Raw genomic sequence first — 16758 nt, 5'->3', positions numbered from 1 at the left:
AGACTATACAAACATAAAAAAGAAACTAAAAATATGTGTTGACAAGAAAGATGAGCATCTGAATTTCACCATGACTTTATGAGGTTAAAGGTGAAATATTTTGTGGGGGAAAAAAGACAAACAAAAAATCAACAACAAAAAACCCCCACCAAACTCCAAAACCAAAACAACAGAAAAAGATACTTGTTTTCTTATCATTGTGCTGAAATAACCGTGCTCCCATTCCTTATGTATTTTTTTTGAGCACCTCAATCATAGAACATTCAGAATTTTAAAAGATTAGCTGCTGGTAAAATGAATACATTAAGCAGAGAATGTATATCCTCATCTGGATTACAATAGATTCTTTATTCTTCCTCAGTACTCTAAATTTAAAGTGAATATTGTAACAAAGTGATGGTAAATTTGTAGAGATGTAATGAGTTGTCATCTATTCCTGACCCTATTTTAGAAGTATATTACTGTCTTTATAGATGGAGAGATGACAGAAAAGAAAAAGATTAGGTAGGTATAGTATAACACAGATCATCCCATCTTTAGGCAGAATCACCACTTGCAGCCATCACAGCATTACCTTCGTGAGGACAGATGTTATCAGTATTGATCAATGTTGAAATTATAGAGATATTTCACTGGGTTCTCCAAGAGCTCAATACCTAATATTATTCCTCGGTTTTATCCTGAAAAATGATGGATTTTGTAAGTAATGGCATTCTTGGTAGTATTTATGTCAGAAATGGTACAAACTCATTTAAAGCTCAGAGATGGTTCCAAGCCTTATCAGTTAGAGATATCAACCCCAGAGCTTCTGAAAAATGAGAGCCGAGAATTCACCTCTTGTAACTTAGACAGTGCTGCTTAATATCCCTGTTTGAGATGGTAAGATGACATCCTAAATTGCCATACTCCATCTGCTTCCAGAGAGTGGGACATTCCAACTCTCCTGTCATAGGCAGGGAAACCTTCCACTAATTCAATCACAATGATAGGTTCCATTCTAAACACCTCTTTCAGTTTAAAAGCACTGCCCCAGTCAAGCAGGTCCTTGTCTTTCTCATCATACGGGCCCTAGAGCTGGACACAATATTCCAGCTGCATTCTCACAAGAGCAGAGTAGAAAAGAATCACCTCCCTCAACCTGCTGGCTACAGCATATGATTTGTTCTCTGCGCTGTGAGCGCACACTGCTGGCTCATACTCAGTTTTTAATCCATTAATACCTCCAAGTCCTTCTCCTCAGGATTTCTGTCAGTTCACTCATCACTCATCTTGTATCCATGTTTGTGACTCTCTATTCCACGTGCAGGACTTTGCACTTGGCCTTATTGAACCCCATGAAGTTTGCACAGGCACATCTCTCAAGTCTGTCAAGCTCCTTAAAGACATCCCATCCCTCCAGCATGTCAACCACACCACACAGCTTGGTGTCATCAACAAACTTGCTGAGGGGACCCTCAATCCCACTGTCTGTTTCCCCAACAAAGCTGTTAAAATAAAAAAAAAAAATCATAGAATCATAGAATCATAGAATCAATTGGGTTGGAAAAGACCTCCGAGATCATCAAGTCCAACCCTTGGTCCAAATCCAGTCCATTTATTAGATCATGGCACATATTTCTATGTGCTGGGATTTATAGTATGTATGAGGTCTACTATTGTGATAAAACCTTTACCTTTCTTAATCTTTTTCTTCAGAGACATAAAACATTCTTTTCTCTTTGTTTTCTGCTCCTCTTTAGGCATTCAAAATCTGTTTTGTAGATTTCCTCTTTAAAAAAATAATTGAAGTTTATTCTAAATGAGAGAAATCTAGGCTTAAGAATTCTGGATATAAAAGTTCATTTAGTACTTGAAACTCAGGTGACAGGTCTTTGAAATCAGTGTTTGAATAGAAATAATATTGAAATGTATTAAAAAAGTAGTTCTTGGGGAAGCAAAAATGCTTTGTTGATGTTTTTACAATCAATAACTGGAGTTCCACAAAAACTGAGGAAAACAAAATATTTACTGCTCAGTCCAGCTATATCAGTTTTTCCCTGGTACAGTAATTCCTATTAATTTAGCAAGAAAAGCTGTCAAATTTCATGTAAGTATAGAAATGAAGAATATAAAACCCTTTATCTTTAATATAACTTTTTTGGACTGTTCTTTAGTTTCAGCTATTTCACATTAATGGCTACATTTTCTTAACTCCCAATAGTCCAGATGGAACACCTCATACCAGTGGGATGAAATTGAACATGGAGTCTCTTTGCGGAAATCTTTTCTGCTTGGAGTTGGTAGGTACCACATTTTTCATAAATCACATACAGGCCATACTAATTTTTCTTCCCCATGCATCAAATATTTTTCCACACAGTTTACATATCTTTAACTCTAAAAAGAAGACATCATGTATTATGTGTTTAACTGAGAATAAAAAATAGAAAGAGATACCATCAAACTTCTGGACTAACAGTCTAAGGGTTTAAGTCTGTTTATAGTTCTGTAAAGAGCATATTAAGAACATTTCCCACAGACATGTCACAGTTAATATCATAAAATTGTATATAATATATCACAAGTGTAAATGGCAATATAATTGTGAGAAATTTACCTTATCAATTTAATTAATGTTATATATATTTTTAATAGCAGATTGAACAGTTGTGGAAAAGCCATTTATATTAAGAGAATTTGGGTGCACTGTAAAGCTCCCCTGCACACCCAAGTACAATTACTTGTGATTAAAACAAAATATATTAGATAATTGTTGTTCAAAATTGGTATATTATCTTAAAATTGCTAAACACTAGCTCTGTGACCAATTTTATGTCTTCAAAGCTGATATATATGAGTTAATATCAGAATACTCTTCTTAATTTTGACTATGTCAGTAAATAAGAAAGGTATACTTTCTTGTACAGTTTCATAAAATGTTCCCTTCTTTTAATGTTAGTGCATGCCAACTTTTCGAGACTAAGATATGAGTCCTCCATGCTAGATGTGCTACACAGGTAAGTGGAAAAACACCCAAAGCAATGTCTTGCCTAATTAAAGTTGATAATAAGTAGTATATTTTAAGCATTGTGAAACTAGTGAACTAGAGAAGAAACATGGGTTATAAAGGTTACATCTTTAAACATTAAGAGAAAAGCTGTCCAATTTCAAATTTTATTGACATTTGATCATAAAGCACATTAACAGCTAGACTGTTATAGAACTGGGAACATGTCTCATTGCAATATGAATGGTATCTTCAGTAATATATTCCACAGCAGAAACACCTCTGAATGTCAGAAAGCTTCACATTCAGTGAGTTTTTAATGGACAGGTGCATTTTACAGTAAATTTTTCCATTTATTGAGAGAACTGCCTATGGGTTGTGGGCAGAAGCTAAAGTGGGATCACAACTCACAGAAAGACATACATATACTTGCTGCAGAAAAGGAAAAAGTCTTCAAAATTTTTCACACAGAAACAACCTCTCTTCTCCCCTTCCACCCAGGTAGGTATCATGAATTTAGCCTAGTTAGCCTAACTGTTAGCAAAAAGCACTGTAACAACTCTTTTTTAGTAGAGGTAAACAAAATATAAAAATCCATCTGTTCCAAACAACAGAATATTTGAGTTCAACGAGATAGATAGCCAAACTATAAAAGCAACCTGCTGATCATCAAGTGCAAACATGTCTTGGACTATCCGGAACAAGCAGACTCTGACACAACACTGACTGCAATTTGGAAAAAGACTGTGATATGATCAGACTAATCATCAATGAGATATTTTCTACCCAGCCCTATAAATGAGGACAATCAAGAATACTCAGAGATGCCAGAGGAAGATATTCCAGCAGGGACCCAGAAAAAGGAGATCCTGTGAAACTGAAGGGAACCTGTGACTGTGCAGCAGGATTTGGGACCACAACCATGACTCCAACACTTCAGACCCTGTGGCCCAGTTCAAGAAATGCACATCACATAGCTGGGACTGCTGTGCTACATGAACATTGAGTAATTCATAAAGTTACATATATCTATGATTAAAGTATTTTGGTATCCACATGCATTGAGTATCCACACTGTGGTTTGGTCTTAAACCACAAGAATCGGGTTTCCATTGCCTTCTTTTTTTTTTTTTTTACACTAATGAGAAAATTAAATGGGAATTTTAATAAGCAATGGTTCAAGATTTTCTGCTTTCCTGCTACATTAAGAAACACATCCATTACATTTTGGAGAGCTGCTGCTCTTTAGAGGCTGAAGAAGTGAGACTGAGCAGGGTCAGAGTATGCAGAACTACGTGCTCACTAGAACACTCCTCTGAGTGCAGCTTCTGCACCTCATCTGTGTTACAAGTAGTTGCCAGTACACAACCTTAACCTTGCAGAAAATGTCCTAGTATCCTACTCAGGACTAGGTGTTTTCTGTCAGCCAGTATTTCTCCTGGGCCTCTTGTGGGCTTAAGATATAATAATTATTCTGTGTACTTCTCCACATGTTCTGTTGCTCTGGAGAGCAGTGTAATGAAGCTTGCCAAGATAGGTTTTACTGCATGAAATGGAGGACAGTAGTCTTAATTCTTTGAAAGCTGAAAATGGAAACAGTACATGTTTCTGGAACACCTGTTTCTCTTTTTCAATTTCTTAATTAAGGTACAAAATTTGTTTAGAGTAGAAAACTTCAATGGAAGAAATTGCCTTCTCCAAGAACAGAACAAAATCTTTGATGAGAAATATTTTGACCTGATTAGACAGGTAGAAAAGCATGTATTTAAATTTTCAATAAGGGACACATCCACTGGTAATGGAGGTGACTTAATTTTTTTTTTTATTTCCCTCCTACTCCTTACCATCTACATATCCAACAAAAAAAAGAAGTTCTAGTTTAGAGAACAGTGGCCCAGTAAAAATGCAAATGAAAGCTTATGCCAAAAGTGCAAATACTCTGCCCTGACCTTTGAAGCACATTACCAGCTTGTTATGAGAACTCACTGCATGAACTTGAGCTTGGTACCAGGTGTCTCTTGTTATGATGTCGAGTTTAAACACAGGATAATAGCAAGTGCCTTGAAAACGTATTTGAAAACAGAGAACCTAGACCTACAAACAACCCATAGATCGTCAATTGATTACTGGTCATTGAAGAAGTACAACGTTGACAGTGGAGAAAACACTGCTTTCAGCATAGTAAAGAAAAGAAACAGATAAGCAAGAAAAACTAGCTGAGCAACAGGACAAGGCATCTGCCTATGAAAGTAACACCCTCACTGTGCATTGCAGTCTAGTGGGCAGAGACTAAAGGCTAAAACTGCCAAGAAGCACAAACATTGTATAAAATGACAGGATTTGGAGTGGAGGTATGGAGACAGAAGTATTTATAACAGGAATTGTTCCTGCAGAATTGATGTAAGATCACTGGAATAGTGAGGGAGCTGTCTTCTTTTGCTGCCTGCTCCAAGAGCAGCAGCTCTCCCTCTCTCTGCCTGTTGCAGGAGCCCTTCATTCTTTTGACCTGCTAAGGCTGTTGTCCAGGATTGTGCGTGGAAGGGTATGGGAGGGTGTACATGTGCATTCACGTTTGTGTCTCTCCTTCCCTGCAATTTCTGTGTATTTCTTCTCTGTAACACTAACTTGCTAGTAAAGCCTTATTCCACATAAACAGTTCTATCATTTCCTCCACTGCCCTTTACCTTACTCTGTTCTCTTCATGTATCCTCATATCATATAGTTGGACAGTGCCTAGACTATTTTATAACTATTTTATAACCTATTTTTTTGAATCCTAGCACCAGTCAAAATATTCTACGTGCTGTATGCCAGGAACATGTTAGGAATAGGTGACTGTATGTATATCTGTCAGTCAGCTCGGTATTTTCTAATCAGTGGTGTAACTACTATCCTAATCTTTGTCCTTGCTCCCTTAATCTGAAAAATAATGACTTATTCTGTCACTTATGGAAGTTTGTTCCCTCCCTGGGGCCTAAAAAGATAATGCCTCATAAAGGTTACGACATCTTTATACACTTCATAGAATCATAGAATCATAGAATCAAGCAGGTTGAAAAAGACCTCTGAAATCAAGTCCAACCTTTTATCCAACACCGCTGTGGTTAGTAGACCATAGCACTAAATGCCATATCCAGTCTTATCTTAAAAACTTCCAGGGACAGTGAATCCATCACCTCCCTGGGCAGCCCATTCCAATGTCTGATTACTCTCTTCGTAAAAAATTTCTTCCTAATATTCAACCCAAACGTCCCCTGGCAGAGCTTAAGACCATGCCCTCTTGTCCTACTGCTGGTTGCCTGGAAAAAGAGACCAAACCCCACCTGGCTACAACCTCCTCTCAGGTGGTTGTAGAGAGGGATGAGGTCTCCCCTGAGCCTCCTCCTCTCGAGGCTAAACAACCCCAGCTCCCTCAGCCTCTCCTCATAGGACTTGTGCTCGAGTCCCTTCACCAGCCTCGTTGCTCTTCTCTGGACCTGCTCCAGCACCTCAATATCCTTTCTGAACTGAGGGGTTCAGAACTGGACACAGTACTCCAGATGTGGCCTCACCAGCACTGAGTACAGGGGAAGAATCACTTCCCTGGTCCTGCTGGCCACACTGTTCCTGATCCAGGCCAGGATGCCATTGGCCTTCTTGGCCACCTGGGTACACTGCTGGCTCATGTTCAGCTTCCTGTCAATCCAAACTCCCAGGTCCCTTTCTGCCTGGCTGCTCTCCAGCCACTCTGTCCCCAGCCTGTAGAGCTGCCTGGGGTTGTTGTGGCCAAAGTGCAGGACCCAGTGCTTGGCCTTGTTGAACCTCATCCCATTCTAATCAGACCATGTCTCCAGCTTGTCCAGGTCCCTCTGAAGAGCTCTCCTGCCTTCCAGCAGATCAACACTCCCCCCCAGCTTGGTGTCATCTGCAAATTTGCTAATGTTACACTCAATCCCCTCATCAAGATCATCAATAAAGATATTAAACAGAACTGGGCCCAACACTGATCCCTAGGTGACACCACTAGTGACCAGTTGCCAACTGGACGCAGCACCGTTCATCACCACTCTCTGGGCTCGGCCATCCATTTCTCCTTGACTTCATTTGTCTTAAATCCATTTTCTCTGTTTTAAATAAATCTGACTTATAGAAATTTGATGGTTATGTGGATATTTCAGCAGCTCATTTTCAAGGGCAAGACAATCTTGCAATTCAAATAAGAAATGCTAAATGAGAGCTAACTGATATAGTCAAAGGGAACATGTAGGATTTACCTTTACTTAGGAAAATGTGATTAAAAATGCAACAGCAGATTTCACAGGAAGTTAAAATAGTATCACAGAAGGTATGATAGTGAAATAGTATCACAGAGCTTTTAAGAGACGTGACATCCCTGGTTTGTAGTGAGCTCTCTTGCTAGATTCTAGCCAATACATATTTTTGATTTTGTTATGTTTTTCCTCTTTCCCATTTCAACGAAGGTGCAATATTTTACTGCGATTGAATAGGGTAAAGATTCCCAATAGTGAAATCTATTACATGGTGACACAGTCTCCAAAGGAAAGTAGTAGAAGCTTTATTGCTAAGTACATTTAAGTCTAGATGAGACAAAGCACTGGAAAATATTCTTTAGGGAACAATCTAGTGACTACATGAAATAGAAGACCAAATACCATTAACATCCATGTTACGGTATGAATTCAAGATTGTTGTTAGAGAGCTGCTAGATGAGTTTAATAACATAAAAACATCTGTATTTTGCAATATTTTACTCATTATTATAGATTCCAGGGTTAGTAATTTAACCATACTTCAAAGAAAGTATACAATAATAAGGACTAAGCCGTAGCCAAAAATATCCATCTGATTCTAAGTGGTTGTTTTTCACACAGCAACTAGAAAATCACATCAACAATCTGGCTATACTTCATAATCATAGATTCTGCCTAAGAATAACAATTCAAATAGCATGTAAGTGAATACATCCACTGATTTTCTAATTGGCTGGAAATGGACAATGGAGATAGAAATAAAATGCTTTCAAATAAAACATGTTGATGTACCAAGATAATCCTTTACTGACATAAGTATAATGCTAGTCTATATTAACTTCAGGGGTGGTGGTAGAAGGATCTGGAAAGAACACTGTCAGAAAATGTGTAGATCTCATTCAAAGGGAACAATGTTTACAATTTACTTTACAATGGGATCTTTAAACTTCTTATTGTTGGGGGGGTTATTTTTTTCTTCTTCTTTTCTTTCTTATGATTTCCACTTGTATTTGAGATAAATCATTGAAATGATTCGTTTGCACTTATAAATAATACCATCTAAACAACTAATAAATGGAAATGTGTGTCAATGCAGCATTGGAATTTTGCTAGCTTTAATGTCCTGATACATAGAAACACACCAGACACTAACCCAGGTGCTCTGTCACTCCCACTCCACAACAGGAGAGGGGGAGAAAATAGTGTGTAAGATAAATAAAGAGATATCACTTATCAATGAACAAAATAGACTTCACTTGAGCAAGAGTCCATGAAAATTATCAGGGGGCTGGAACACTTCTCCTTTGAAGAAAAACTGAGAGAATTGGGGTTATTTAGGCTTGAGAAGAGAAGGCTCCAGGGAGACCTTATAGCAGCCTTCCAGCACTTAAAAGGGGGCTTATAAGAAAGATGAAGAGAGACTTTATACCAGGGCCTGTAGTGACGGGACAAGGGACAATGGTTTTAAATTAAAAGAAGGTAGATTAAGATTGGACATAAAGAAGACAGTTTTTATGATGAGAGTAGTGGAACACTGGAATGGGTGGATGGCCTATCACTGGAACTGTTCAAGACTAGGTTGGGTTGGGATTTGATTAATGTGAACTAGTGGAAGTTGTCCCTGCCCATGACAGAGGGGTCAGACTACATGATCTTTAAAGGTCCCTTCCAACCCAAACCATTCTATGATCTATGATGAGACACACTTCCTCTGTAAATTGGCCCATCCTCTGGAAGCAGATGGAGTATGGCAATTTAAGATGTCACATTACAGTCTCAACCAGGGCTGTTAAGTGGCACTGGTTATGTTAACAGAGGTGAATTCTAAGCTTATTTTTGAAAATTAATGGAATTTAATGGCAATTAAAGTAGATTTGGATGGTGAGAAGCAAAGGCAAAATTTAAAACAACACCTTCCCCCCATCTTTTCCTCAGATCCAGCTCCACTCCTTCAGTCCCCACTCCTCTACCTCCCCCTGCCTTAAGTGACACAGAGAGATGGGGAATGGGACACCATGATCAGTCTGTAGCATCTCGTCTCTGCTGATCATTCTTCTTCAGACCTTTCCCCTGCTCATAAGGGGTATTTCCAGGGGCTTTAGGAAATATTCATGTGTTCTGGCATAGGGTTGTCCACTAGTTACAGTGTGGATATCTGCTCCAGCACAGTTCTCCATGGGTTGTAGTGGGACAACCTGCTTCATTGTGTTCTCCCCCACTGTCCATGGGGCAATCTCTTCTCTGGTGCCTGGAGCACCTCCTTCCCAGCTCCAACCCTAACCTTGGCATTTTCATTGTTGTTTTTCCCTTTTTTATCCCCTCACAGTGCTCTTTGGCATTTGTTCCCTTTCTTAAACATGTTTTCAGAGGCATCACACACTTGGCTGATGGGCTTAGCTGTGTCCCGCAGCGGATGTGTCATGGAGCCAGCTGGAAACAGAGTAGCCAGGGTAGATCACTCTTCAGCCCACCCACTTCTAAAACCTTGCCACACACCCCCCGTACACAACTATAGGAACTAAGAAAGCCAATCTGAACTTCTGACCAAGCATCAGTTTAAAAGATCTATTTAAACCAGTTTTATCGCCTTTCAGCAGTGACCAAAGAGGTCTGCCTTACATATGGGTAGACAGAGTTACAAGGAAGGCAAACACTGACATTTGTGGTGTTTCCAGCACTGTTTGTTTAAACACTGTTCATGCACATGTATGTGCCTTTTTCTGAAAAGGAAAGACTAGAATACTAAAAGACATCTATAGATGGAATTTTACTCCATATTTCTCAGTGGTATAATGCACCAGGGCCTGAAAACATTTCTGAACACTATGTATGATTCAAGTCCGTAACTTGAGATACGAGAGAATCTCTCTATCCAATACTGCTAGTACGGATTTTGTATCTTGTTGATTATTGTTATGAAGGATAAGCAGTACAAATATAATTCAGCCAGAAGCTTGTAATATTCCTCATCATGTGATTGGAAAAGAAAGTTTATGTAAATTTTATGTCTGTTCCGTGCTTAAATACTTTTTTTCTCTGTTCAGATGTCTAAAGCTCTTTTGAATTCAGAAAACAACTTGAAATATGTTGTTATCATCCTAGACATTTACAAACATAGCGTTATTAAAAAAAAAGTGGCTTTTAGCTCTCAAGGACAATGCTGTAAAAGCAGTAAAAGTCATCATACAAAGATTCATAAGTTTATATCTGCATAACTTATAATATCATTTTCAGTCATATTCTGTATCATTTTGCTTCACCTTCTATAGAATGTGGTTGTATATTTTTTGTGGTTGAATTATTATTAAGATAACCATTTATTTTTTTGACATACTAAAAGGTATTATGAAGAGTTGTTTAATGTAAAAAGTTTAGGGAAATAGATGTTTCTTGGGAACATCTAGTTATTTTAAAGTAATTTGAAAATGTACAGTCGAGTCCCTTATCTTCATGCTAGGATTTATGTTGAAAGTGATCTTTCTATAAGATAATGAAAGAATGAACTAAAACAATGAGGTATTCTTTTAGAAAGATGATGTTCTCTCTGTACAACTTTAGCAATACAGCTATAAAATGAAATGCTCTGATAGATTGCTTTTCCACTCTCTTAACTTCACCTTTGCATGACCAGGGGTTTTGTGTGAGAAACTTTTTTCTGAGCCTTATATAGTTTTTCATCTACTATAAGAGTCCGGGCAATTTCAGGTACATATAAATTTGTTCTTTCATAACAGGGAAACTATTTACTGGTTACGTAAAAACCGTCTGAACCCAGAAAACACAATGTGTGTGGTGGGGTTTTTTTCTTTTATTGTTGCTGCTGTTATTTATATTTATAGAAACAATCTAGATAAAAAACTCATTATTACCCTTAACATGAATCTTTCAGAAACATTGTTTTATAAATTTAGATCACTACATGCTAACTGATAGGACAGGAATAATGTCTTTTGAGTAGCTAAGTATTTCACAGTCCTTGGAATATTTGCAAATGTACATTTAAATCTTTCTAGGAATTATAGAAACTCTATGCTATAAATTCCTCTAATACTAGAACTGTAAATATTACCTTATGAAACATGCTTCTGTTTGTCTTTTATAGCTTGACCTGATTTAGCTCTTCTTTTAGAGACTTTAGATATTACCTGAGAAATATATTAGCCCTTTCCTTCCTAAACTCATGTATTGAGAATCGTTCCAGACATACAAACAAAACTATTAATAAAAAGGGTTTAAACATGACACCAGTCACTGCTAAACCAAAACAGAGCTCATTTTAAGTCAAAACAAGAACATAGTTAAATTTGAAATTATTGAGAAAAAGTTCCTGTAGCAGAAAAAAAACCAGAGTTGTACCAGAAAATTGTCATCTGGATATCAAATATTAGTTATTTACAAAATAAATTATTTCTCACATTCTGGGCTACCTAAGTTTTACCAAGTTAAGTGTATAAAGCCATAAATGCAGTAATAGTAAAGTATATCACCTCTATTAGCAGGCTATAACTTGTATGTATGGAAGAATATAAAACAGGATGTGCACAGGGCTGGCCTTGCTCTTCTTCCAGAAAACTACAGTGTGGGCCTTTTGCAGCTTCACTTGTATTTGAAATGTGCTGTCTGATGGGCACAGCCAGACCATTTTTCCATGAAATTGTTGAAACATTTCTTGACTTTCTGGAAAGTCTTGTGCTGAGTGAAAAAGTATTGAAGTTGCCTTCTTCAAACCTATTACCTGAGAATTTCTTTGGATCCTTCTATGTTCTCATATTGTATGATATAGTGACAATATTCCTTATTTACCTCCATGATTTATAACACTCTTATATACCACCTAGGGTCATGCAATGGTTTCTAAAGGAGATATAGAGGAGAAATATAGTATAATAATTGCAAAAAGGAGGCTTTAATCTCAATCAAATGGAGAAGATTTACCATGTCTTTTTTAGACTCTGGGTAGATGCCAGCTCAACAAAGAACTAGTAGTAGGAACTCCTTGCCAAAACCTTCACTATTAAGTAATTTTTTGACTATAGAAATGTTATTTTAAGTAAAAAAGAAAACAAATCCACAAACAAAAAACTCAGCTCAAACCAAAATCAAACAGCTGTTTAGCATGCAATCTCTACAAGTAGTTTTAAAATATTTAAATTCTGGTTCTTTTTGCTTACTGTCTCTCCATGAACTCTCAGCTCCTAAGTCCACTTCCTATTATCCACTATTCTCTTCAGTGTTAGGTAATGCACTCTGTTTGCTCAGAAATCACACTTAATTTTTCTGATTTATTTGTTCTCCATTATTTCCTCATCCTCCAATATTTTCTCTTCCATCTCTGCTATCAGCTTGATAAGAGTACATTGCTATCCACCTGCATTTTTCTTCACTGCATCGCTGTCAAATTTTCTTCATTACACTCATGCATCTCAGATGCATCCAAAGATATGTGATTTTCTTCATGGAACCTTTCCTTGATTTCCCATCAATTTCTTAGTTTCTGGAAGTTCCATGTCTTCTGTCCACATCATTTTGCATTATACAATCTCTCTTTTGTCAAGTTTTATTTTCTTTAAGTAGACAATAAAGATACGCTCAGATATTTTGAAATCGTAATTCCTATTTTATTCTCAAGCTTAAGCCAGAGAGATTTTCAATATTATCCTGCAGTTCATCTTTTTAGAAGCCACGTCAAAAGTGTCTTAACAAAAGGAATAAAACAAAGGTATTTAATATTTTTATGGCAGGTTTCAGGGTCACCCTTCTAATACTAACTGAGTCACTTCATTTTATATATTCAATTTCTCATAATTTTATGTTGTGAGATGGGTCAACATAACAGAGCAACATGTTATTATTTTCTTCTTACAAAAGTTAAAGTACTGAAGGAAAGCATACAGTTGAAAAATCCAATAACAAACACTGAAATAGAAATTTAAGTTTAGTGGTGTGCCATACTTTGGGGTTTGCTTTAGAAGAATGTTTGAGGCATGCCAGTACAATGGAACAAAAAGCTTACTTAAAGGGATTTTTCTTTTCAAGCAAAACCTGTCTCAATTCTCTGGAAATGTAGGAGCAGAGAACTGGAAAGGCACTTTCTCTCTCCTTTACAGTTCTGCACAGAATGGCAGTATTTTGTTTGATTGGTTTGGTTTTCTTTCTTGTCCATAAAGAAAACTGGAATAAAGACACCTTTTGTTTTGCATATTAATGTCTCCTTATATACTTATATAACTCACAATAGCGGTACAAGAGTATCCCTTCCCTATCCCTCCCCATTTTACGATTCCTTAGTTTTCTACTCAGTCACAGATCACCATTTTTCAAACAACAGTTGAATTATTTCAGGTTTGTCTTTTTTTTTTTTTTTTTTTTTTTTTAATCTAGAATGCCAAGAAACTTCTGTCGTGATTGTGAAAATCACGGGGTGCATTAAAATATAACAACAACATGAAAACAAAAATATATTTCATGTGTTTTGCATTTAAACATGGCAAAAGAATAGTCACTCATATAATTTACTGAATAAAAAACCCGATCCTGCTATTCCCATTTTCATTGAAAGGTCTCTAATCTGTCAGTAAGTCCTAGCAGTGCTGCTAGCCCACTCTATAGCAACAACACTGAACCAGATAACTTTCTGTAACTCAGCCATCATGACCACTTTATTGTCATCACATGTAAGGAGCACAGTGTCTACTTGGAAGAACTGTCTGAGAATCTGAAACAGAGCATGAAAGAAAAGAAGGCTTCCTCTGCCCTGACTTCTTTACTTCCTTTTCTGCATAGTTATTTTTCTGAACAAGAAGGGATTTGTTCATTCTGATGAGGACTTTGATGTTTTCCATTACACTGAAATACTCAGTGTATCAGGGGATTCTCAACAACATGGATCCACTTAATTAATACTTAATTATTCTGGAAATCCTACCAAAGCACTTAAAACAATTACAGCAATAGCAAATGAACTCATCATGAATTCATCAAGATGCACTAAATTAATTAATACTGGTTGGACACTCATTTTCTACAGATGTTGAACGCACTGTAGGATATTTTAGCTGAATCAAAAAAACAGAACTTCTGGAATGTTTATTTAACCTATGTCGGGACCAAATACCATTTTCATTTATCACCTATAGAAAAGCATATAAATTAAAACTTATAAAGCCTATGTGGCAAACTGCATTCGTATTTTTCAGTGAGGAAAATGACAGAATAGAATTCTTTTTAATACGGTGTCAATGGTGAAGAGAAAGATGAGTTATATATGTCACCTTGGAATTTCCCTTAAATAGTGAGTGTTTGAGAAAACCATTTCTTGTTAATATACTTCTACTCTTTATAGACACAGCCATAAGAAGAGTAGATGGAGCCTTGTGGGTAAAGAATTCCATGCAATGTTTTCACGTTGGAGATATTTAATCTATTTTTGGCCTGTAGAAAAAACTTTGTGTAGGTCAGTTGTCTTTCCATGTCCTTAACGTGTAGGAATAACAAAGCAGAAGGACAACAGTAATTACATAGTCCAGAATACAACACCCTCCATGCAGCACCACAAGAAGGAAAGATAAAGGGATAAGTCATCTAAGAATACATTTTTTAGTGTTTCACCAACAGGCACAGGTATTTTCAATAATTCAAATCTTGTCTGCAATTGCCCATACATAATATTTATTCATTCCTGAAAGCAGGTACGCTATCCTATATCAAATTTCTATAAGGAAGTTTTGCCAGACATTTATTTCCTCTCTACCCCTACCCATAATTAATAATACAGTATTTAGCAGAGAAGTTGGTTCTGTAGTAAGAGGATAATTTGTCGAAGGGTTATAGGCAGAAACAAGATCTTTGGAGCCTGTCATGAACAAGGGACCAAATTACAGTCAAACTGTGTATTGTAGTGTGTGTATTATATAACATTTATGGTAGGGATGAAAAAGAATGTGTGGGATTTTAACATGTCTCCCTCAAGAAGATTGGTGTGAATAAGGACTAAGAAACACTCTAAATAGCCTTAAAAAACAAACAAAAAATCTCATTAGATGCCTCAGCGGAACCATCTCTAGCACTGCTTAGCATAGAGGTTGTATGTTTTTACTGATCAGCAAAATAAAGAAGGAAAAACTAAGCCAAAAGACTGGAAATTAGAACTAAAAAACAATGAAAAATTATTACGTTAAAAACCAGACAAAACAAGCCTGTCTTGAAAGTTCAGACAAAGCAGTCCTTAGCATTTCCCAACTAAAGCCCACTGTAGCCTGATGTCCTAACTATATAGTAACCATATGTTATATTAAAAAAAAAAAAAGTGTTGTTAGGTAACTAGATGCAGATTTGTTACCTAAACATAAAATATTTGTTTGAATAATTTATTTTAAAATACCAAATGTATTTTAAAATAATATTTCTACTTCCATAAAGTTTCATTTTATATACATAACAAATATTGCCAGGAAAGCTGGATTCGGTATACCAGCTGAATGTTTTTAACATTTAAATGCAAAAGATCCTTAAGTAAATTTACATTTTCCCATTTATTTTTTACTACTACAATTACCACTAAAATATGAACCAGATAAGAGAGAATAAGAATATAATGGAATCTTTCTTTGGATAGGACAAAGTATTACAAAAATTTCAAACCTGTCTTTGCTGAGTTGATTAAACATCCATTATACACTTTCAATTTACTATGCTGTTTTAATGCCAAATAATTTCAGACTTACTATAGCACTTTTTGTCCTGGGAAGTGCTACTTATCTTTCAGCGTAACATAATTTAATAAAATTATATTTTTTTCTAAATTTTCTAATGGAAACAGATAGCTTAAGACAAATAATCCTATACCAATTAAATAGGGAATGCAAGACCAAAACATCAGGTATTTCTTGATAATGAGGACACCCAAGAATTCTCCATGTCATTTGTGACACAAAGTACTTTTCTTATGGAACAAGCAGGGAATCTATTTCACTCAAATTGATTGACATTTCTCAGAGGGAAGATATTGACTTTTATTAGCCTCTTTTGGCTTGTAGCTTTTTCTTTCACTCTCAAAGTCTTCAAATAAATTGTTTCAGTGGACGCACACACAAAGAAATAAAACTCCTTTGACTTGTGATAGAGCCTTTGCTACAAACAGCAATATTCATTGCAGTCTTATTGCAGAAACTCCAATAGAGGAATAATTCACATTGAATTATTAATTTCAAAGTGCCCTGAAAATTAAAAAATACAAATGAAAAATATAGAAACAGAGTGAAAAAATGCAGTGGCCGAATGGAGTACTTACTAGATATCAACTAAGTTTTAAATACCATTTCCACTTTCTTCCTAACACAGAAAAAAAAGATAACTTTTTTTTCCCCCCTATAGCATGTAGTTTAGTGGAAGTGCTTATAAACATTGAAGAACTAAATTAGCTGCCCTTCATAATCTGCACCTGGCTCATGTTTATGGTGCAGTGTTCATGTGATTGGCAATGACAGTATGCCTTATGCTTTCTGACCATTTAGAATCACTTTC

The 16758-nt window shown here is 36.3% G+C and overlaps 1 long non-coding RNA gene across 1 annotated transcript; it reads left to right on the top strand.

Annotated features, from left to right (window-relative positions):
• Positions 1-1008: 1008 nt before the first annotated feature.
• Positions 1009-4047, top strand: LOC135406993 (uncharacterized). Its single transcript, XR_010426621.1, has 4 exons — positions 1009-1271; positions 2201-2279; positions 2939-2996; positions 3777-4047. It is a non-coding gene; the product is annotated as an uncharacterized LOC135406993 (long non-coding RNA).
• The last annotated feature ends 12711 nt before the right edge of the window (positions 4048-16758 follow it).

Source organism: Pseudopipra pipra, chromosome 2 (assembly GCF_036250125.1).
Source record: "Pseudopipra pipra isolate bDixPip1 chromosome 2, bDixPip1.hap1, whole genome shotgun sequence".
NCBI lineage: Eukaryota > Metazoa > Chordata > Aves > Passeriformes > Pipridae > Pseudopipra > Pseudopipra pipra.
The sequence above is the reverse complement of the archived record's forward strand: the minus strand, read 5'-3'. Positions and strand labels throughout refer to the sequence as shown.